Source organism: Equus przewalskii, unplaced genomic scaffold (genome assembly GCF_037783145.1).
Source record: "Equus przewalskii isolate Varuska unplaced genomic scaffold, EquPr2 ChrUn-13, whole genome shotgun sequence".
Lineage (NCBI taxonomy): Eukaryota > Metazoa > Chordata > Mammalia > Perissodactyla > Equidae > Equus > Equus przewalskii.
Window position 1 is genome coordinate 3,952,067 of NW_027228750.1, and position 23,306 is coordinate 3,975,372.

Below are 23,306 nucleotides of genomic sequence, written 5' to 3' on the forward strand. Positions count from 1 at the left end.
CGTCACAGTGCTGCCCCTTCCCCGGCAGTTTGCTCCAGACGGAGCCCAAGGGTCAGGGGTAATTTATTTCCACAGCCCAGGATTGCCTTGGCTCCCCATCGCCTCAGCACCTGGAGACCCAGGTAAGCTGGTGGAGACCTCAAATCCCAGATGGTCTCAGGAAGGTCAGTCCAGGCAGGTCTCGCTCGTCCTCCACTGTGTCCACTGAATGTTTGAAACTAAATCCACAGTGTCACATTGATTTCTGTTAAACTCCATTTCATTATAGTTTCAGCCCACCACTCTCCAAACTGTAAAGATCTTCCTGAATCAAATTCTATCACCTATCTCACTCGTTAGCAGTTCCAGCCATGTATCATCTGAAAATGGTTCAACAAGCACTATATGTGTCCATGGAGGTTTTTTGACAAAAATATTGAATGAGAGAGATGCAAGTATTAGGCTGAAGTGTATAAAACTCCCATTTCTATAGGTCACAAGTACTCAGATATCACTGATAGTTAATGGTGCAAACTAATGTGTTGTCCCAGGAACTTCCAGTTGCTGCAACTGCTTAACTAAGCGCTATTCTGCCTCAGCGTTGTGTAGGGTGGCCTGCGTTTCCTCATTTGGTCCTGGTGAACATGTTGATGCACATTATTGATTGCTTTGCACAATCGTAATGGAGTAAAGAAGAAGAGCAGAGGCCCCACCGCCAGCCTGCCACTTTGAGCTCCAGCTGTGTCACAGATTAGCTGTATGACCTCTAGCAAGTTAACTGACCTCCCTGTGCCTCTGTTTCCTCATCTGGAAAATGGGGATAATGGCAGTACTTGCATTACAAGATGTTTGAGGTCTGAATGAGTGAAGTGCTTGGAGCTCGGCATACAGTGGGTCCTCAGTAAGTGTTGACAATTATTAGTATAACACCCTTCCGTGGAAAATCGTGCTGAGTCCGGGGATTTTTACTTCTTTATTCCAAGTACTCCCAAACTGTCTGCTAATTAAACCAGCCTAGAATTTTGCCAGGGATTATCATCAAGCCCATGGGTGAAATGTATATTCCACTTTTAAAGATTTTATTTTCCCTTTTTCTCCCCAAAGCCCCCTGGTACATAGCTGTATATTTTTAGTTGTGGGTCCTTCTAGTTGTGTCATGTGGGACGCCGCCTCAGAGTGGCCTGATGAGCGGTGCCATGGCCACGCCCAGGATCTGAAGAGGCGAAACCCTGGGCCCCCGAAGGGGAGTGCGTGAACTTAACCACTCGGCCACGGGCCCGGCCCCAGTGGATATCCCACTTTTAAAAGGAAGCACAACATTGTCCTTCTTCAGTCTTCCAGCCTGGGTTCTCATGCTTTGTGGCCCTCAAGTTTTATGTAAGGGTTGTATGGTCACATCTGCACATCTTCCATCCAGCCAGCAGGTTTGAGTCCACTTACAGCAAATAAGTGGGCTCATACTATCTATTCAACCCGTTAGTGCTCAAATTCTTTCCTAGCCAATATCATGCTGTTCATTATCATTTGAAGATCATTTTCTGTGATAGAAAAGATTAAAGAAAAACATGGAATGAATTGTTCTGCCTTCTCCGTGAGGCTGTTAACACTAAAACTGAGCCCTGGAAGTATGCTTCCTTGTCCTTCCAACTCCAAAGTGACCTGAAAAGCCCTTTCAATCATCATTAGCATGCTTCGCAAGCCCCCCACCCCCATTCTGTCCTTCAGTGCACAGGTGCAATGTGCCTGTCCACGTCCTTCCTTGTGTTTGTCCCCGGCTGGGTGTTCTTCCTTCACCCTGTGTGGGTCTTTTAAAGACCTGAACTCATCAGGGAGCACCCTCTGTGGCCACACTGATCCCTCTCCTTAGGTGCCATCCACACCCATCCCGTTCATGATCATTTCTGACCAAAGAAGAAGAGCTTAAGGCACCCTCCTCTTAAGCCACCCTTCCGTTTTGAAGTCAGGCTATGAGGTCACAGCCATTTTAATTCAAACATTTTGAATTCTGTTTTCTTATCATGTAGGGTATATGTCAGAACTCGGACGAGCATTTTCTTCCTGCACCATCGTGTGATGGTCCCTCCATAGGAGGTGGCTTTCAATTCCACTTCTTTCCTTCTAGTTCCACACTTGGGTCAGTAGAGAGCAGAAAGTAACTGTTTCCTTCCTTGCATCTTCCATCTTCTGAGAGCCTGAATCACTAGCAAGGGAAATCAAGAATTGATTAGATGTCGTAGTTTTTTTAGAGGGAGGCAGAATGAGACTTCCACGAAGTATTTTAAGCAAATTTTTCTGTGGATTATAACAGCTACAGAGAAGACCTCAAATCTTAGTGTAGAGCTCAATGAATTTTCACAAAGTGGACACACCCATGCAACCACCTGGCCAGGAAACCTAGCAGCTCTGCCGAAACTTCCCTCTGGCCTCATAAATTAGTTTTAATGGAGTTATAAGCTGTGCTGGCAAGATGATAATTACCATAACAGGAGTTAACACGTTGAGAACTTGAACTGTGTGTCAAGGAGCGTGCTAACCGCCTGATGTGTGTTGCCACTTTCAATCCTCACAACAGGGCTATGAGTGGGTCTTATTCTCCCCATTTTAAAGATCAGCCTAGAGAAGTTAGGTTACTTTCCCAAGATCACTAGCTAATAAGAAACGGAGCTGGGATTCAAACTCAGATCTAGCTAATTCTAGAGACTGCCCTCCTACCACTGCACTAGATACACAGTCCACAGCCTTCACCGCCAGCCAGGCTGTAGACCAAGGTTTCTCAACTTCGGCACTATTGACATTTGGGGCTGGATAATTCTTTGTTGTGTGGCTTGTCCTGTGTATTATAGCGTGTTTATCAGCATCTGTGGCCTCTGCCCACAAATGCCAGAAGCACGACCCTTTCTCCCCCGAGTCGTGATAATCAAAAATCTCTCCAGACAGTTTTTTTTGCCAAATGGTCCCTGAGGAGCAAAATTCCCCTCCAGTTGAGAAGCAGTGCTGTAGATAAGCCCATCCTTCCATGCCTCGCTTCTCTCTCCTCATGCATTTGCTCTCTGCTATGAGTCCATCTGGAGATAAATGGATGCTAACATAGGTACGCACCTATGTTGTTAAAGATATTACTTACAAATGGGAGAGCATGATTTGGGGACACTGAGGCAAGATAATGTAGCACCCTGGGTGTGGCAACCACACTGAGCCACTACCACTTCTAGGACTGAAGAATGAGAGGAAGATGTGGTTACTTGAACCCACAGAGAGTTCCTACGTGGTGGCTCTCGTTGCCTCAAGCCAAAGAGAAGGCACAGGAGCCCAGTCATGCAGCCTCTGTGGTCAGATTCCCAGGTACAGGGTGGGAGGCGAGGAGGAGGGAGAAGGGCAGAGAGTGGATCTGGAGGGGCAAGTGGAAGATGCACAGCACACAATCCTCATGGTCTTCTCTGAGTACAGCCTCGACTCCTTTCCCTAAATTTCATTTTGCAGTCCTCTTTAGCAGATCATAAAGCTTCTTGCCAAACGTGTTCATCCTGGTTTTGAGAGAGGTCTCCATCTTCTTGCCAGGAGCCTATCATTCTAGTGTCACCAGCCATGGTTTACAAAACCAAATCCTGTTTTTGGATACCATTTATATAGCCAGCTGTTCATTTCTCCTCTCCTCCCTTTTCTTCCAAAATTATAAAGCTCATCTGGAGGAAGAAATGAGAACATTGTTTTACCTTGTGGAATCTGGGTGGGTTTCTCTATCAGCTTCAGGAAGGAGTGAACCATCCTCTAGTCCTTTCTTTGCCTGATGTGTAGAGTAGGATTTCTCAAACCCGTCAGTGTCTGGGTTTTCTCTTGATTATTGTCAAGGGCACATGGTGCCGCTTTTCCCTCAGCTCTGAATTCATCCTAAGAGGGAAGGTCTTCAGGGCTGGGGGAAAAAGAGCTCCGAGGAGGAAAGTTTCTGTTCTTTCTCTTTCTCCTCCAAGCCATCTGCTTGCTGGTATGCCCCTCTGTCTTCTTAAAAATTTCCTCCCATTTTTACTACATTCTGGATTATTTCTGCCACCCAGCCTAGAAACACTTTGCTCTCTCTGCTGAGGCTTTCCTCCAGCCCTTTCACCTTCTCCGGGGAGGCTGGGGCATTTACGGCACCTCTCAGAGAGAGAGACCAAGTGAGCAGACCCCAGAATACTCCCTTTGATGTTCCTACCATCTGAGAGTTGAGTTGAGAAATAGCTTCTGTAGGTCCTCCTATAAATTTCTGCTCCTGTTTGCGTCTGAGTTCTTGGTCTCTCGGGGATTCTTCCTAACAGTGCCATTAAGTTGACAAGGCTGTTTTCCTCCCCTTCTCACCTAGCCTCTGATAATCTGCAGGATGTTGGTAATTAGTAGGAAATTGCACTAGTTATGCATCAAGTCCAGTTCCTTTCGGTAAACAAGGTGAGAGCGATACAGCTGTCCATCCACACAGACCCGTGGCAGCAACCCTGCATGCCTGTCTTCCCACCGAATTGCATGCCATTTTGCTGCTAGGCGTCCCACTGTAATTGTAGATGATGTTATGCCTATGTTAAGACTTTCCTTCTCAATCTAATGGTAAGCTTAACTAGTAGAATTTTATTTTTAATTAAGGTAGCCTTGCACTTTAAAATAGTGCTTTGAACTTAATTTACAAAAATAGGCAATAGTGGGCAAAATATGGCCTAGGGGTCACAGTCTGCTAACCCTGGTATAGAGGTAAAAAAATATGAGCTTTGGAGACAGACAGACTCGAACTCAAATTCTAGCTCTAATAACTACTAGATATATGGTGTTGTGGAGGTTACTTGACCTCTCTAACCCTCGTTTGTCTCAAATGTAAGATGGGGTAGTAATACCCATCTCCAGTATAGTGACAAAGCCGAGATGAGATTCTCAATATAAAGAACTTAACACGGCCTGGCACATGCGAACAGCCAATGAATATTAGTCCCTCTTCTCCACTTTGACTTTTCCTTGAGCTGGCATTGTTTAACATATGTGGTACCAATAAATACTTGTTGATTAAAAAAAAAAAATAGTGCTTTGATAGAACAGTGCAAAATTGATAGAAAATGATTATAACAATCTTTAACTTCTGTGACTTTCTCATTTTTCAAAGTGTTTTCAATGTTTTCTTAATGTTCATAGCATTATTATGACATATGTAAGGCAGGTATTTGTTTTCATATTACAGATGAGACCTTTTGACTTCATCAGTCTTACATTTATTATCTGATCAGATTAAGTCAACATCTTTAAATTCTGCTGTCAATATCAGCATTAATTTACTGATTTTGATAACTATAGTGTGGTTATGTCCTTGTTCTTAGGAAATGTACACTGAAGTCTTTAGGAATAAAGAAACATAATCTACTACTCATTCTCAAATGGTTAAAATAAAGAAATATTATGTGAGTGTGTGTATACATGTATATATTTATGTACACCTATATATCTATATCGCTATGTGTCTATCTATCGAGTGCAAATAAAATTCCATTGGTCACCTTTAGAGGTAGATAGGACACTATTATCAACTCTATCTGAAAATTGGGAAATAAAAAGAAATAGTAAAAAAATCTACTAGTCATTTATTAATGGTGAAAGCGTCATTTGTTAAATATACTCTTTAGAACGTATTCTCCAAACGTTTGCTCACACAGCACAATCATGAAAAATCGTGTGAACACACTGCCCCAGCATATATTTGTTGGTTAATTTTAAAATTACATATAGTACTAATGTACTGAGAGGGAATATGTGAATAGTAAATAAATCATATTCTTAAGTAATATACATTTTGTTCACTAATAATAGAAAAGCCTTTTTTAATCTCACTAAAATTAACATTAACAAATGATATATAGAGAGAGCAGCCCTACTGAATATACCTAGTTAATTTTTTTTTTAATCTTGGCTGAGGAGCTGGCCCCATGGCCCAGTGGTTGAGTTCACGCACTCCGCTTTAGCAGCCCAGGGTTTCACTGGTTCGGATCCTGGGCGCGGACATGGCACTGCTCACGAGGCCATGCTGAGGCGGCATCCCACATGCCACAACTACAAGGACCCACAACTACAATATACAACTATGTACTGGAGGGATTTGGGGAGAAAAAAAAAAAAGAAGATTGGCAACAATTGTTAGCTCAGGTGCCAATCTTTAAAAAAAATAAAATAAAATCTTGGCTGAACCCTTTGTGAGTCAGCAATTCAAAGTTCTAACTCCAGGCTTAGTCTGTCCTGATTCTTGGTTTTAAAGACCCCCGTAATGAAAAAGATATCGCACAACATGGGTGGATCATACTGGTTTTCACTGAAATTTGCCTAGTGAAGCCCCATTTTTCCCAGCTCTAAACCACTTCCTGCAGACTAATCAGAAGGCATCGCATTTTCATATTTGCAATATCTGGGTTTAAAACTATTTGAAAGTCGTTTTTTAAGAAAAATTTTAAACAGATTAGTTTCTAAATTGTTTTTAAGAGTACGGATATGAATTTTTTTATAGGTGCCACACTTACATTTTTTGCCAGTGACAAAATTACATTTCCATCCTTCAAAATGATTTCTCAAAAGCACCAGTTTCTTTTGACACCTTGCTGCTTTCTCACTTTTTGTTACTTTGAAGGAGCAGATGAGGTGTGTTTATTTTTTTGAGAATGTGTACCTGATTACAAACTACTTACTGTCATATGTTGTCAATGAAAAGTTGGTAAATTTGGAGCACTTGTCTTGTTGTAAAAGAAAAGTGTTAAATTCCATCTCTAAGTTCACAACTCTTCAAAGCAATTTTTCGTGAGTTCACTAGCAAATTTCTATGACGTATAAAAGATTTTCACAGTCACTTCTCATCTCATTAAAAATGTACTGTAAAGATTCTTTGATGCCTTAAAGGTCTCGCTTTAATGAAACTCACCACACCAGTGACATCTGATAGTGCTTAGACTACAACGCGTTGCAGTTCACTGCGAGCCAAATCACAAGTGAGATTTCCACTGTTAGGCCCTCCTTGCGGCAGAGAGTACACGTGGCTGGTGACCGCCAGACACTGGTACGGTGAGGTCATCACTGTTGGTCTGTGTATTAAATAATACTAATGCTTATTTATCTCATTTTAGCTACAACTTAAATATACAGTTCTAGTATTTTCTTCCAGCACCCCAAAGGGTTAACTCGCGCTTCCCTTGGGTACACACACTCCTTTTTAGGGACCACTGACTTAAAGAGTATGTTCCAGTTCACCTGCTCTTCCTCTCTCGTTGCTGTGCCCACCATAATGTAGCATCATTTTCCCCATAGTGTAGCTGCTCCATCACTAAGTTTGAACCACACTTGGCTACCCATTCCCGAATGTCTTTCATGCATTTCAATACTTTCCCTCTCTGGACGCCAAGATTTACAAATCTACCCAGAAAAGTATGAAATGAGAATACCATTTTATTTTCAAAAAATTCTTGTGATACAGGCATAAGTATTGCTTATAATTGTAAGATACTGGAAACAACCTAGATGCCTATACATAGGAGAGTGATTGAATAAACTATAGGTCATCGCACAATACAGTACTGTGCAATTTTGAAAAAGAATGTGGAAGATCTTTATGAACAGAAGTAGAGTGATTTCCAGGTTGTAAAGCAAAAAGGAAACTGCAAAAAAGTATCTATAATATGCTCATATATGTAAGAAATAGAGAAAATATGAAAATATACATATATGTGCTCATTTGTACCAAAAGAAAGAGAGGAAATATACACCAGAAACTATTGAGACTGGTTACTTACAGAAAGTGGGTGGCAACAGCACAGATAGAAAAATGGAATACAGATCAAGTAGAAGGGATGAAGGATGAGTGACTTTTCTAGGTATACATTTTTGTCTAGTTCTGACTTTTTTTTTTCTGGTGAGGAAGATTGGCCTTGAACTAACATCTGTTGCCAATCTCCTTATTTTTGCTTGAGGAAGATTGTCACTGAGATAACATCTGTTCCAATCTTTCTCTATTTTGTATGTGGGATGCTGCCACCGCATGGCTTGATGAGTCGTGTGTAGTTCTGGGTCCGGGATTCAAACCAGAAGCTGGGCTGCTGAAGCAGAACACGCGAACTTAACCACTATGACACCAGGCTGGCCTAGTTCTGACTTTTAAACAAGTATTTTTAACCTACTACAAATTAAATAAGTAATTCAGTGCAAAATGGAACCCAAGCACTAACAAATTAACCTAACTGAATTATGAATGAATAACATACATAACCACACTGAGCATGTTGAGAAGTACTATTGAGGTGAGTTTGGAAAACACTTTGATTGAATAGTGAATCAGTCAGTTTCAACCATAGAAACAGAGCCAGTAGGACATATATATTATGAGATTCATTGCAGGGAATTGGCTCAGGTGATGGTGGGGGCTGGTAGGGGAGCCTGAAATCCTCAGAGCAGACCGGGAGGAAGGGCAGGCTGGATTTTCTCGACACTGGCTGAAGCTGCTACACAGCAGCAGAATTTCTTCAGGGAAGGCTTGGTTCTGCTCTTAAGGCCTTTCAAATGATTGAGTCAGGTCCACTGGGATTGTCTAGGATAACCTCCCTTAGTTCTAGTCAACCAACTATGGACTTCAATCACTTCTACAGAATACCTTCACAGGGTTGACGGTTTGAATAACTGAGGACGACAGCTTAGCCAAGTTGATACATAGAACTGACCGTCACAGATACTATGAGGTGAAAGACAGAAAGAACTCTACATAAGTACTGTAGTAGTAAGTTATTTTTTAAAAGGATATGGTTTAGCAATTTTAAAATTATTTTATGTGTATTTTAGGATTGAATAAATAAGTAAGCTTATAGTGCACAATCTGAGCCAGGCTTCTCACTATCAGAGAAAGGAGTTACCATAAGGAAAGGGAGAAGGTGGATGAACACTGTGGTGTTAGATTGGAATAGGAGGTGTCAGTTTTTAATATCTAGACAAACATAAATAGATATAAAAATAGATACAGATGTACATGAATACGTGTGTGTATATACACTTACATTTTCCAGCTTTGTCCCACAAGAGGGCCAAGAAGCAATGACAGTCCAGCAGTAATGAGCACACCTAGAGCCCAGATCTTGATTTCTAAATCCCACTCTCCAAAGGAGGATCCAGAGATCCTTGGGGAAATGATTGATTCCAGTGCTGGGGCAGGGAAATTATAAGGTGAGCCTGAGAAATCTTGTGGTTGAAAAAAATAAAGAAATGCTCAAAAACTGAATGATGAGGACATGTTGAAAGGGCACAGGTACCCTTGAAGCAAACCCCAATGACCAAATCTGGAAAATTTGAGCAACAAAATCAATAACGATAGAATGGATTGTAACCTCCTGAATAAAATAACCATGAATCTATACTGATGTAAATACCTAATTGAATAAATGAGTAAATAAATAAATGAGGAGAAAGAAAAGCTCTTTATTACAGTAGAATTGAAATTAATAAATGTATAAGGAATTATGAAATAGAAAATCACCATTAGACAAACACCACAGTAATAATTATTGCAGGCAAGAATCATCAAGGTATACCAAAATTAAACGAAAAAAGTTTGAGGAGAAACAGCATATTTGCATAGTCTCTCAGTATCTCTCCAGAAGATATGATTACAAAGGAAAAAGTAGTAACTTTACCATGGAGAAAACTGGCAGATACCACTTTAATCAAGTGGCTAAGTTAACATCATTAGGAATATGACAAAAAGTCAACCTGGGCCTCCTGATATGATGCACTAGGAAAGGCCTGTTATAATTCTTGTGGTATTCTTGCTAAAAATGTATAATCTGAATTTAATCCCTGGGGAACAGTAGACAAACCCAAACTGAGGCTCAGTGAGCAAAATAACTGGCCAGCATTCTTCCAAGGTATCAAGATCATGGAAAACAAAGAACAAGTAAGGAACTGTTCCAGACTGAAGAGACTAAGGTGACAGGACAACGACATGCAACGCATAACCCTAGATCAGATCCTGTACCCTCCCCTGGGGGCCCTGGCCGGACAGAGAGCTGCTTTGGTGAGGAGGCACCTGAGGTCCCTGGGGGAGGCCAGGGGCCAGACAGAGCTAGGGAGTGGAGCCTGTGGGCCAGGGAAGGCCTATGCCCCCAGAGCAGAAGCTTCCACCACAGTCCCAGGGGCCAAGCATGCATTTTCCAGGCCGAGGTGGGCACCTCCCAATCTTGCTCAGCCTCCACATGGCCACTCCAATTTCCCTTTTTACCTGCTTTCCCTGGATCCCTCATGCCTTCTTTCCCTTCTCCCCTCTCCCCACAGTTTCCCCTAACCTGGGGCAAAGGCATCTCGTAACACTGGAACTACCAAGGGAAAATGTCTCCACGTAAGTCCATTTTCCAGATGGCAGAAATTTAGTCCTTTGAGAGCCAATTTTATATTTTAAAATTTCGCAATAGAAATTTGCCAAGTTTTTAATTTTACCAATTTGGATAAAAGTTTTTGATGGAAATGGCTTGGTTAAAAGATCTTATTAAATACGATTTAACTTTTCTTAATGACTAAGGGGCCTCGTGTCTGTTTCGAGAGGTGGCAGCAAATAATAAATAAGTGAATGATGATGATAGGGTCACCACCACGGACAACAGTTACATGTCAGGTTACAATACGCTGATGCTCAGGGCCTCCTGAGACAGACCAAGATCAACCTCCGGGCTATGAGACTAGGTGGTCCCTCCCAGCTCCACTCCAGTGCCTCTTGGTCCACTTTGTTGTTGTTGTCATTGTCTGTCTCTCGCCTTTACTCCACCTGTTACTTCTCCATGCCTAGTGTGTCCTGCGTCTTCTGATCAGTTGCTTCCTTCTTCACATCATGGCCTAGGTGAAGCCGTGGCAGCAATTCTGCCTCCCTAAGGGGATCACCCTCTTAGACTTTGTGACTATTTGCTGCTCAGAGACCTTTGTGTCTTCTTCCAGAACTGGGACTGTGTTCTGGTTTGTTGATATTGCCTGATTTTATTCATTTATCAAAAAAATATTTATAGACTACTTACTACCTGCCAAGCTCTGAGCTAGGAACTGGGAGCAAACAAAAAAAACAGAGTCTCTGACATCAGGAAGGTTTTAGAGGCAGAAACAGACAATAAACAAACCAACAGACAAAAATTACAAGTTGGAGAGAGAGAAGAGAGAGAGAAAAAAATAAACGAAGGAAGCAAATAGAAGGACGACACAGAGAACATCAGCCCTTCTTTGGTGCATGTGGTGGGGATGCGGGTTTATGTAGACTGAAAGGCCATAGAAGCCTCTTTCCGGCAGTGATATTGCCGAGGAGTCCTGAAGGATGAGGAGAGCCTGCCCAGCAAAGACCTTGAGCAAGAGGGAGCCCCGCGGAGGACTCCGCGTGCAAAGGCTCCGAGGAGGGAAGGACCTTGGTGCTTACGAGAAGCTGAAAGAAAACCATTCTGGCCGGAGCACAGACCGGGTGTGAAGGGAAGAGAGGGAACAGAGGTGCCCGCTGCTCCGGCTCAAGCCTTCTTTGCATTCCAGCCTCCCCCACTCTCAGCCCAAACTGCTCTGTGCTTCCTCTTCTCTAATGTGCCTTCCCAAATTTCACCTCCGAATTGCTCTCTCCCCGCTCAAGCCTTTTCCCTGTGTCCTCAGACATCCCTGCTCCATAGTAGACATATTCACGTTATTCTTGCCTTCTCTCTTGGCCTTAAGCAAAACCTGTCTCTTCTCTAAAGATGTTGCTTTGCCTGGAGCCCTCTCTCAGGGAGGCGGCTCATTCTCCACTCCCCTCAAACCTTCAAGTCCTTGTTTCCCAAGGCTGCTCTGCACCACCCTTTCCTACCTCCAGGGAAATATCCCTGCTCCGGTGAGTCTGACGTCACTGTGCTCTACTGTCTTCCACCCCTCTCGTCTCTGTCACTCACTCACCTCTCATCATTTCCTCAAATGCATTGCAACCGTCCAGGCTCGCAGTCCCCCTGTTCACCTCCTAGTGACTCTACTTTCCATGTGGACAGTCAGGCCGGCTCTCAGGCTGACTCCTCCTTGCTCTCCTCAAGGTCACCGCTGGTCTTCTCTGGCCTCTCCTCTCATGGAGCCAAGAGGCCTCGCCAGAGCAGTCCTGCCTTAGCCATGGCACTCTCCCTCCCACTCTCCCACTAAACCTTGTCCTCAGTCTCAGAGTAACCGTGATTCTAAAGTTCCTCCAGTTTCTCTCAGTGTGTTGGGACCCTCCTCCCTTTCCTTCTTTCAACCTGGACCCAGGGAATGTGAATCTGGCTTCCACCACTGAAACTGCTGTAGCGAAGATGATCAGTGACCTTGATGTTGCCAGATCCAAGGGATATTTTGCTTTCTTTCTTTTACTGGAAGTCTCTCTTACACATGACACCAGGCTCACTCCCTCCTTTTTGAAATGCTTTACCTTTTGGCTTCTTGATCTTACCCTCTCCTGCTCCTCTTTGAACTTCTTGGGCTGGTTCTTTGCTGCTGTGTGTGGACTTCTCTCTTCTGCCCCCATTGTAAACATTGCTAACTCTTCATAGATTTGTCCTTGGCTCCTGGCAGGGTTTGTGGGTCATCCACAGGAACAGGGTTCATTTGCTCAGGTGTTCAAGTCCCTGAATGCATGCTTACCGTGTATGAAGTACTGTCAATATTCCTTTCCTCACTCTTTCTTGGGTTCATCTTTGCCAGCTCCGTACCTGTTGATGTTCTGCAGGGCCCTGTACTTGTCCCCTGTTCTTTAGCCATGCACGCTCTTCTCTGGGTCATCTCACCCATGTCTCATGGTTTCAGCTATCACACATGGACTGAGTGTTATTTCTAGCCCAACCTGCTCCCCTGACGTCCGGCTTAGTGATCCAACTGCCCTGTGCAAACTTCCACCTGGATGTCCCACCAGACCCTCAAACTTACTCTGTTCAAAACCAAACTCATTATCAATCTCTAAATCTTTTTTTCTTTTGACTGTCTCCAACCTGTTTCAAGATAGAGACTGTAGGTCTATCTGTGGTTTCACGTCCCGTTGATCAAGTCCTGCTCACCACTGACATATTTTCTGTGCCTATCCCCTCTTCCCTACCCTCACTGAGGTCCCTGGCATCTTTTAGCTGGATCACTGCAGCAATTGCCTCATAGGCCTTCTGCCTCCAGTCTGCTTTTGTACTGCCAACGTAATGTAACATAGTTCAGATCTTGTCCCCTGTTTAATCTCTTTCTAAACAATTTAACATGCTGTTTAAGACCCTCAGTGAACAGGTCCCTGCTTAGCTCTCTGGACTAATCCCCTTCTACTACCTGCCTTACACTTTTCAGTCGAGTAGCATTTGTTTTGCCTCTGCTTAGACTAGCTCTGTTATTCCCTCATTACCTAAATAACTCCTATGCAACCTTTAAGACTCAGCTTTGTTGGTACTTTCTCTGAGAAGCTGTTTCTGCTGTGCATCGTTCCTCTTCATCCCTTCTCCCCTTCCCCCCAGAACCGGATTAGTGGTGCCTCCTCTGATCTCCCACGATGTGTTGTGCAAACTCTATCTTGATCTTTAGTGCTTGATATTGAAATATCCCCTTTATATGTCTGTCTCTCTTATAAGACAAAGTTCCTTAAGTCCAGGAATTACATCTTATTATTCTTTAACTCTGATGCCTTTATAGTACTTGCCTCATTTTAATCACTAAATATGTATTTGCTTTGGAAACTAAATAGGCCAAACTAATTTATGCCTTGGAGGGGTGATCTGGAGAGAGAAGAGGCCATGGTGACATATATCCTACTCTTTGGCTTCTGCGGTTCTGTGGCTGCCCCAGTGCATTGGCTTCTGCTGAACCAGTGAGAAGGCACTGGAGAGCAGAAATAACAATCCCAGTTAGGGCCAATGAATGTACTTCTGGCTGGACAATTTCCTCAGCCCTCCCCGCACTCCCACGCTGCTGGTGTGGTCAAGTGGCAGGGACCACTGCTCCCACCCTTGTGATCATGTGCCCATCCAGCCCCAGCACATGCTCCACTTTGCTGGTGTTGTTCTTTTCGATGGAAAAGGCCACTTTCATCTCCGACTGCTGTGGTGCTCCCCAGTGTTCAGGCTCAGCCCTGGCGGACCTTCTCCACGCACTTCTTCCCAAGACTCCTTCAATTTGTAATTAACTACCTTTCTCCAAAGTCAAATAGATGTGTCATCAGCATGGTACAATTTAGTTAATATATGTTATCATAGCTAAGTTTCTATTATTATTATTTACTGAGGAAGATTCACCTTGAGCTAACATACATTGCCAATCCTCCTCTTTTTTCTTTTCTTTTCTTTTTTTTTTTTTTTTGCTTGAGGAAGATTAGCCCTGAGCTAACATCTGTGCCAATATTCCTCCATCTTTTTGTATGTGGGACACCTCCACAGTGTTGTTGGTGAGTAGGGTAGGTCCATGCCCAGGATCTGAACCTGTGAATCCAGGCCACTGAAGTGGAGGGCACAGAACTTTAACCACTCGGCTACAGGGCCAGACCCTCTATTTTTTTTTAATGTGGCTATCATGGTTGACCCAACCCATTTGGTGAAAGACAAGGTTTCCTGAAGTAAGGGACCATGTGTTCTCTTATTCAACAGGTAAATCTGTGTTGCCTAAGTACAAAGTATCAGGCTTATACCAGGCACCGGGAGGAACAAACAGTGATCAAGATACAAGTTCTACCCCCACGGAACTCAGAGTCTAGTGCAGTGTTTCTAAAGGCCGGGGGCAGGGATGCAAGCCAGGGAGTACACAACAAGATCTATTGAAATTTAGGGAGAAAATATCAGAATTTCTAATATTCTAGGAAACTTTTCATCTAAAGAAAGAAATTAAGCTTTACTGGCCTATAATATGTGGATTGATCCTGGCTCCCTCAGTTGGTGTTTATGTCATGTAGTCACATGTCATGTATGGTATAAAAAGATCCTCAGGGCAGAGTGGAAGTTCTCAGACTTACAGAGGTGGACACAGAGACCTCTGTCATTTAATCACTTTCAGTGTGCTGTGATACAGTGCAGTTTGAATGTGCTTGGCTAAGAGGATTTGCAATTATATTATCTAGTTTTAAGAAAATTAACCCTCATAAAGAGACAAGTGGCTTAAAAATAATTCACATAAAGATGCCATAAATTAAACATAACCCTAATGATGCAGGCACAAGCAAACAAGAACATGGCAGCTATCACTCTCTCCTGCTAACAGGAACCCTTCATCAGCCACACTTCAATAAAAAACAATGTTGATCTAAACAGATACAACAAGAAATTGTCCTAAAATTTAAAATGATCAAGAATGTTAATTAATTAAAAATAAACTCAACCTAAGTGTGTCTTTTACTTTGAGATATAGTTAATGATAGTTCAATGGCATCATAATAACCACTATTTTTAAAAATTAAGCATGGAGTGGGGCTGGTCCTGTGGCCAAGTGGCTAAGTTTGCACACTTTGCTTTGGCGGCCCAGGATTTTGCTGGTTTGGATCCTGGGCATGGACCTGGCACCGCTTATCAGGCCATGCTGAGGTGGCCTCTCATATAGCAGAGCCAGAAGGACCTACAACTAGAATATACAACTATCTACTGGGGGGCTGTGGGGAAAAGAAGAAAAAAAAAGAAGATTGGCAACAGATGTTAGCTCAGGTGCCAATCTTTAAAGAAAAAAAACATTAAACATGGAGTTTTGCTTCTACTTAGGATGCAGAAAGCTGCAAAGAATGTCATTCCCATCCTAACAATGAAAAATATTTAGACAAAAAACGAAATAGTAAATTTTCTTGAACCTATCAGAGAGCTGAGGTCACAAGACAATGGAACAACCTGAGTTCCAAAGAGAGACAAGGCCTTCTGAGGAGAGATGGAAGGTACAAACTCTCTCACGTATGGCAGAGCACACAAGAAAGAGGTGCAGGCCACAAGAGACGTAGAGAAGAAGAAATAACTACGATTTTAAGGAATTGTCAAAGGCCAAGTGTGGGCTAGTGTGTCAGTCCAGAATAGTGAGGGCCCTAACCTAGGGGAGTTCAAACTCATTCATAAGCTCTTATCTTGGGACCTCCACTGAGGGATCATGAAAAGGACTAGGGGTGGAGCAGATGTCCAGGAGGTAACTGGCAGGTGTGGGAGTCAGGCACAAAACACCACGCACTTCCTCAGATTCTTCTTGAATGTGAAACAAAGCTTTAAGCTTCTGGAGGGGCAAAGACTGTTGCCCAAGGCACAGGAGAAGATGTACCGTGGGAGAGCATAAGAAAAGACTATCTCTTAGGGAGAAGCATAAAATCATCTTGGGCCTAAGAGCCTAAACTCATATCAAGCAGAGCTTTCCTACCCCTGGAGGAAGGGAAGCAAACTCCTACTTAAGATCAACCACAAATACATGGCAGAATTTGGCTGACATAAGGAGGACAAGCAGGAATGCAGAGAGAAGTCCACACCTGAGACTCAAGCATGTAGGCTCCATGTGAGACTTAGACTTGGGTAGAGCAGCAAAGAAATCCTCTTACCTCCAGCACAAGCCTGGCACAGAATAACAAGCACCAGGAGTCTAAGGCTGAGGATGAGGTAAGCATGTGGTGAGAGACCTTCTCTGTGGTGCAGGCCTGCAGGAAAGCAGAAAACTGGTGGTGGAGCAATAATCCTAAGAAAAGTCTCTGGCCTAACAGCTCCCACCCTAAGCATAAGGCAAAGGTAGCCCACCACTGGAAGAATCAGAAGTCTATCATGCACTGATGGTAAGCATAACAACAAGAAACCCAAACCCAGCCCAACTCTTGACTAGTTGACTCTCCTCACTCAACCCTCCATATTAATGGCCTAACAGAAGAAGAGTCAGGCTCATTTCCCAGCATTAATATTTACTTCTGTCTCTACTTTTCTACATGCAATGTCTGGTAGTCACTCAAAACTTATATCACATATGCACACCCACCCACCCACACACCACTGTTAAGAGACAATGCAATCAACAGGAACAAACTCAGTTAATACCCAGATGTTGGGACTAGCAGACAGGGACTTTACAATAACTATGATTAATATGTGAAAGGATATGTTGGAAAAGGTAAACAACATGCATAAACAGATGGGGAATTTCAAAATTGAGATAGAAATGCTGGAAATGAAAAAGCCAATATTGGAGATGAAGAATGCCTTCAACATGCTCATCAGTAGACTGAAATTGGCTGAGAGAATCAATTAACTTGAAGATCTTTCAATAAAATTACCCAAACAAAATCCAAAGAGAAAGAAGAATAAACAATGACAATGACAACAAAAGAGAGCGTTCAAGAGATCTGGGACAGTATCAAACATCATAACATACTTATAACTGGAATCTCAGAAGGATAAGAGAAAGAGAATGGGAGGAAAAATTATTTGAAAAAATAATGGCGAAGAATTTTCCAGAAACCATGAATGACAGTAAATCACAGATCCAAGAGCCTAGACAACCCCAAAGAGTATATACAACGAACAAACAAACAAAAACACCTTACACACTCCTAGATACATCATAGTCAACCTGCTGAAAGCCTCAAATGAAGGGAAAATTTTGATAGCAGCTGGAGGAGAAGAGGGAGGAACACATCATATATAGAAGAACAAAGATAAGAATTAGGGCAGAGTTTTCATCAAAAACTATGCAATCCAAAAAGAAATGAAGCACATCTTTAAAGCATTGAAAGAAAAAATGAAAAACAACTACCAATTTAGAATTCTATACCCAGAGCAAGTATTTCAAAAGTAAAAGCAAAATAAAGACATATTCAGAAAAACAATAGGTGAGAAAATTCAGAGCCAGCTGACCTGCTCTGTAATAAACATTAAAAGGCATTCTTCAGGCAGAAGAAATATGTTAACAGATAGAAACTTGTGTCTACACAATCATATAAAAGCTCTGGAAATGGTAAAATGAGTACTACTCTGCAATGAAAAGGAACAGACTATTGACGCATGCAACAACATGGATGAATCTCAAAATTATCACTCTGACTGAAAGAAGGCAGCCAAAAAAAGAATATAGTATATGATTCCATTTGTACAAAATTCTAAAGACACAAAATAATCTCTAGTGACAGAAAGTAGACCTGTGGATTGAGGAGAAGGGCAGATGAGAGGAGGTGGATTACAAAGAGGATAATGGACATGGTCGTGGTCTTGACTGTGGTGACGATTTCAGGGTTTTACATGTATTTATCTTGTAAAAACAAAAGTCATTACATTGTGTACTTTAAATGCATGCCATTTACTAAATATGTTACACCTCAATAAAGCTAAAAAGGGGAGTAAATGAAAAATAAAATTACGAGATACGACTGGACACCTATTAGAATGGCTTAAAATAAGTTTTTAAAAGCTAAGCATAATAAATATTGGTGAATATGTGGAACAACTGGAGTGTTGCTGGTGCAGATGGAAAATGGTACAACTACTTTGTAAAACAAGTTGGCAGTTTCTTTTAGAGTTAAGCAAATACTCACCATATAACCCAACAATCTCACCTCTAGTTATTTACTCAGAAGAACTGTATACTATACTCTCGCAAATACCTGTATGTGCATGGTTATACCAGATTTATTAACTGTATTCTTAGTATTCAATTGGAAACAACTCAAATGTCTATTAATTTGTGAATGGATAAACAAATTGTGCTACATCCATACCATGGACTAATACTCAGTTATTTACTACTACTACTCAGTAATAAAAAAGGAGTGAACTACTGATACATACAACAGCATGGATGAATCACAAAAGTTTTATGCTAAGTAAAAGAAGCCAGACTCAAAAGTTCATATCCTGTATGATTCCACTTTTATGACATTTAAAAAAAGACAAAACTATAGGAACAGAGACCAGTGGTTGCCTGAGGCTGGGTGTGGATAAGAGATTGGCTACTAAGGGGTACAGGGAACTTTTTAGGGTGATGGAAATGTTCTATATTGTCACTGTGATTGTTACATGAATGTATACATTTGTCTAATTCATAGAGCTTAACACCTCTGAAGGGTGAATTTTACTCTATATAAATTATACTTCAATGAACAGTTGAAAAAATTAAGCAAGCAAAACTTGAAAGCAAACCTAAGTTTTTCAGTAATGTTTAAAATCATGCCACACTCAATCTTTTAAATATTTCACTAAATATAACAATAAAAGTTTAGAAGCCTTTTTTGAGATTTCTTCTTTTGTAGCTGAAGCCAACCACTCTTGCGGAAATGACTGAAAGAGGACACAGAAACCAATAAAGTGACAATAAAATGCATTCCCATGTTGGCAAATTCCTTTGACAGCCTTGTTTGAGAAACAAGGCTGAAGACCTGAAGAAACAAGCGTTAGACCAATTTATGCAGTGTTGGAAGCTTGCTGTTCAGTTGGATGAAAGGACGGCGGTTATTGTTAACATGTTTCAGCTCATGGTTCTTTATGGATTCTGTTTCATTAATGAAATACATGAAGAACTTCTCTTTTAAAGGGGGCATTAAAGGTAAAATTTATGGGAGAAGATATACTCACAACTAAAATGATCTTTCATGGAAGAATGATTTATAGAAACTTGTGGAGGTGTAACCACTGAGGAAATGGCTGCTTTACCTCAAAGAAATACCAGCACAAACAAAATTTATTCACTGAATAATTCCTATGCAAGAATTTTCCACAAGGAAGTTGCAGCAGAAGTGTATAGGAAGCACCCATGTAGTTAGTTTTAGAAACAGGAGTCCTTCAAAATATAATTGAATCTTTGCAATAAATGAAACTGGAAGAGACCATGAAATTCTGCTGTCCCACAAAGAGATATGCTGGTTAGCACAGGGCAGAGCACTCAAAGGGTTGTTCAACTTGAAGATAAGTGTTCCAGATTTATTTTTCTTTGATGTCAAAGGGCTGTCAATAGTATAACTACCAGCAGATCAAAAAGAAAGAAGTAAACACACATTCAATGTGTCTCTTTAAGTAAAGTATTTTTAAAAGAGTTAAATGGCAACTTCTTAAAAAGAAATTTGTGCTATGGAGAAGGCATTTTGAAAAGAAATATTTAAAGCCAGTCCCTTGGCTAAGTGGTTAAGTTCGCACGCTCCGCTTCAGTGGCCAAGGGTTTCGCTGGTTCGGATCCTGGGCACAGACCTAGTACCGCTCATCAAGCCACGCTGAGGTGATGTCCCACATAGCAGAACTGGAAGGGCCTACAACTAGAATATACAACTATGTACTGGGGGATTTGGGGAGAAGAAGAAGAAAAAAAGATTGGCAACAGATGTTAGGTCAGGGCCAATCTTTAAGAAAAAAAGAAAAGAACTATTGGAAATTTTTCTATTATCATGTGATTTTTGCTGACCCAAATAATTGAAATATGCCACATATTAAAATATATTTTAACACTTAAAACACTTGGAAATAAAAATTTCTAAAGTGTTAAAAAAATTTCCAAGTAAACAGTTTCAGGGATTTGAACCCATTTGTAAAAATAACAACTAATTCACATTAGAGGGAGATTTGCTAACCAAATTTCAACAAAACTTTGGCATATTTGGTAGATAAGATAGAAAAATGAGAATCATAATTTAGTTAACACAATCAAAGATGAACTTCTGTTTGAACCTTTGAATTTTTATATAACATGTTTTTCTGCTATGTTAGCCACAAACACCAGATTCTAATAAATTGAGTGTAAAACCAGACCATCACATCATGTTACCACAAAGGGTTAAGCAATGACTGTAATAAAATGAAGCTCATTGCTCTCAAAAATTATATATTATCAATAATACCTTGTGCTGTTAGTAGGTTTTTGTGTGTTAATAAATAAAATTATTTTATAAATATCATTTTTATGTTTATCATCATTTTCAAATGTCTTTTTGTGTATGTTTTATAACTATAGAATAGGCTAGTAGAGTAGTGCATGTATAGTTTGTTAATAATAAACATACATGCACTAGAAATGTGTGCTCAAACTTTTTACTCATGGGGTACAAAATTCAAGAAAATAGATTAGAAACAGCTGTCTAGTGGAATTAACAAATAATTATAAAGCCTTGTTGTCCAACAGTGTCTGGCAAAATGCTAGATGCACAGGAAGTATTTAAAACTGTGTTGACTCATGGACCACCTCTGAATGCACAAGGTGACAATTTAGACACGTTTTGTGTGTATGCATTTCGTTGGTGACGAGCTCTTCGGCACGAGCATATGCAGTGTAGGATGCCACGGCCACAGAAGCAGCCGTGTGCTGTGGCTGTAGTTTCTGAATTTATGCCCCCTGTGTCTAAATCTTGGCCCCATAATTTATTAGCTATGTGACCTTGAATAGATCACCACTGTTTCCGTGTTCCAGTTTCCTTATATGTGAAATTAGGGCAACAACAGTACCCATGTCACAGCTTTGTAGTGAAGATAAAATGAGTTAATAAGTGTAAAGTGTGAGAGAATGCATGTGTGTGAGTGTGAATCCATGTTTGTGCCCATGACCATATGTCTAGGCACATATGTGCATACACACACACACACACACACACATTCTGGGTGAGTATACTGGATATGGTTATAGTTCATGTAATTTCATTTATACTGCTGGTTCTCAATATGTATTTATATTAAGTAATAACAATAATGTTATTGACAATATTAATAGCCAATATTTATTGAGCACGAGTCCTAGGCATTAGTTTAAGCACTTCACACAGATTATCTTGTTGGTTCATCTTTGGAAAAACACATGACATAACATAACATAATATATTTTTGATATTCCCATTTTACAGATTAGAAAACTAAGGTCCAGAAAAGCTAAATAACTGACTTAAATTCACACAGCTAGCATATGATAGAGCCAAGAAGTCTGACAGTCTTTTGGTGAGGAAGATTGTCCCTGAGCTAAGATCTGTGCCAATCCTTCTCTATTTTTGTCTGTGGCATACCAACATGGCATGGCTTGATGAGCCATGCATAGGTCCACTCCTGGATCCAAACCAGCTATCCCTGGGCCGCTGAAGCAGAGCATGCAAACTTAACCACTACGCCACTGGGCAGGCCCCTTTGAAGTCTGACTTTTTAAATCACTGTCTACCACTTTCCCCACCAATTTAATAACATTTAATATTCCTCCTAAAATTCCATACTATCATCATTTGTATGGTGCTTAGTATTTTATAAAATACTTTCACGTACAGCGAGTCTCATAACCAGCCAGTGAAGTGAGGAGAGCAGGATGATTATCCTCACTTTTATAGGACAGAAAACTGGTACAACTGAAAGCCTGGGTGTCTTTCGGTGGAAGTTTTTCTGTGTTACAAATATCCTGGTTGCCTCTGTGCACAGGGAGTCAGTCACCATAAATTTACCGAGTACTGATGTCAAACTCAGACGTGGGTGCTGAGGTAGGAGCTACAGACCTCCCTCGGAAGCGTCACAACCTAGTGGAGACACGGACACGGACACGGAAACCAGCAGTCACCATACACAATACGTAGTCTCTAAGGGAGCCATGGGAAGAGCGCTTATGGAGCACCCAGGGCGTCCATGTGTGCCAGGGAGGTCTTAGAAAAGGCAAAGGGGAGGGGGAGGGGCATGCTTTCCTGGAAGAGAGAATGCATGTGTGTGAGTATCAATCCATGCTTGTGACCATGACCATCTAGGCACGGCCCTATATGGGTCTGCGTGTGTACCTGTTTACACACGTTTACCCGTATATTCATTTATGCACATGCAGGCTGTAAGAGTGGAATCAGAAAGTCTGAATGTAAAAGAGAATGTGTCTGGATCCAGACACACCATAGCAGAATCTGACCCGCCCTGGTGTGTCCCCCATTACCCCCTCCTCACCCAATACCAAGCTAACCAGAGATACTGGTCGCTTCCCACTCCAGCAGTTGCCTTGTGAACTATGGCAATTAGATCCACCAGGTTTTTCAAGCTGTCAGTCTGACTGTGTAGCTGTGTAATAGAGCCAGCCAGCGTGTGTGAGTAATGGGGGTGAAGAGTACAGGTACCTGTGGGTGTACGTCTGGATGCATACTTCCGGCTATGTGTGAATGCTTAGTGTTGGCTGCTCCTCACCAGACTGGGAAAACCTCCCTTCTCCCTTCATCTTCACTGCCCTGGGGAGTTCTTCCATTCACCTGTTTCTGTTGCCACCTGAATGTGGCTGGTGTGCCTCCACTTGAATGTCCTGGGATATGTCAATGTACTTTGGTGCTGGGGCTGGCAGAGGCAAAGCTGGACAGTGCTGGTGCCCATTTTCTGTGGAGACACTCCCTGCTCTCCTCCACCCCCATCCCATTCTGGTCCAGGAATCTCCCCTAGGATGAAAAATGTGTGCAAACAGGACTGGTG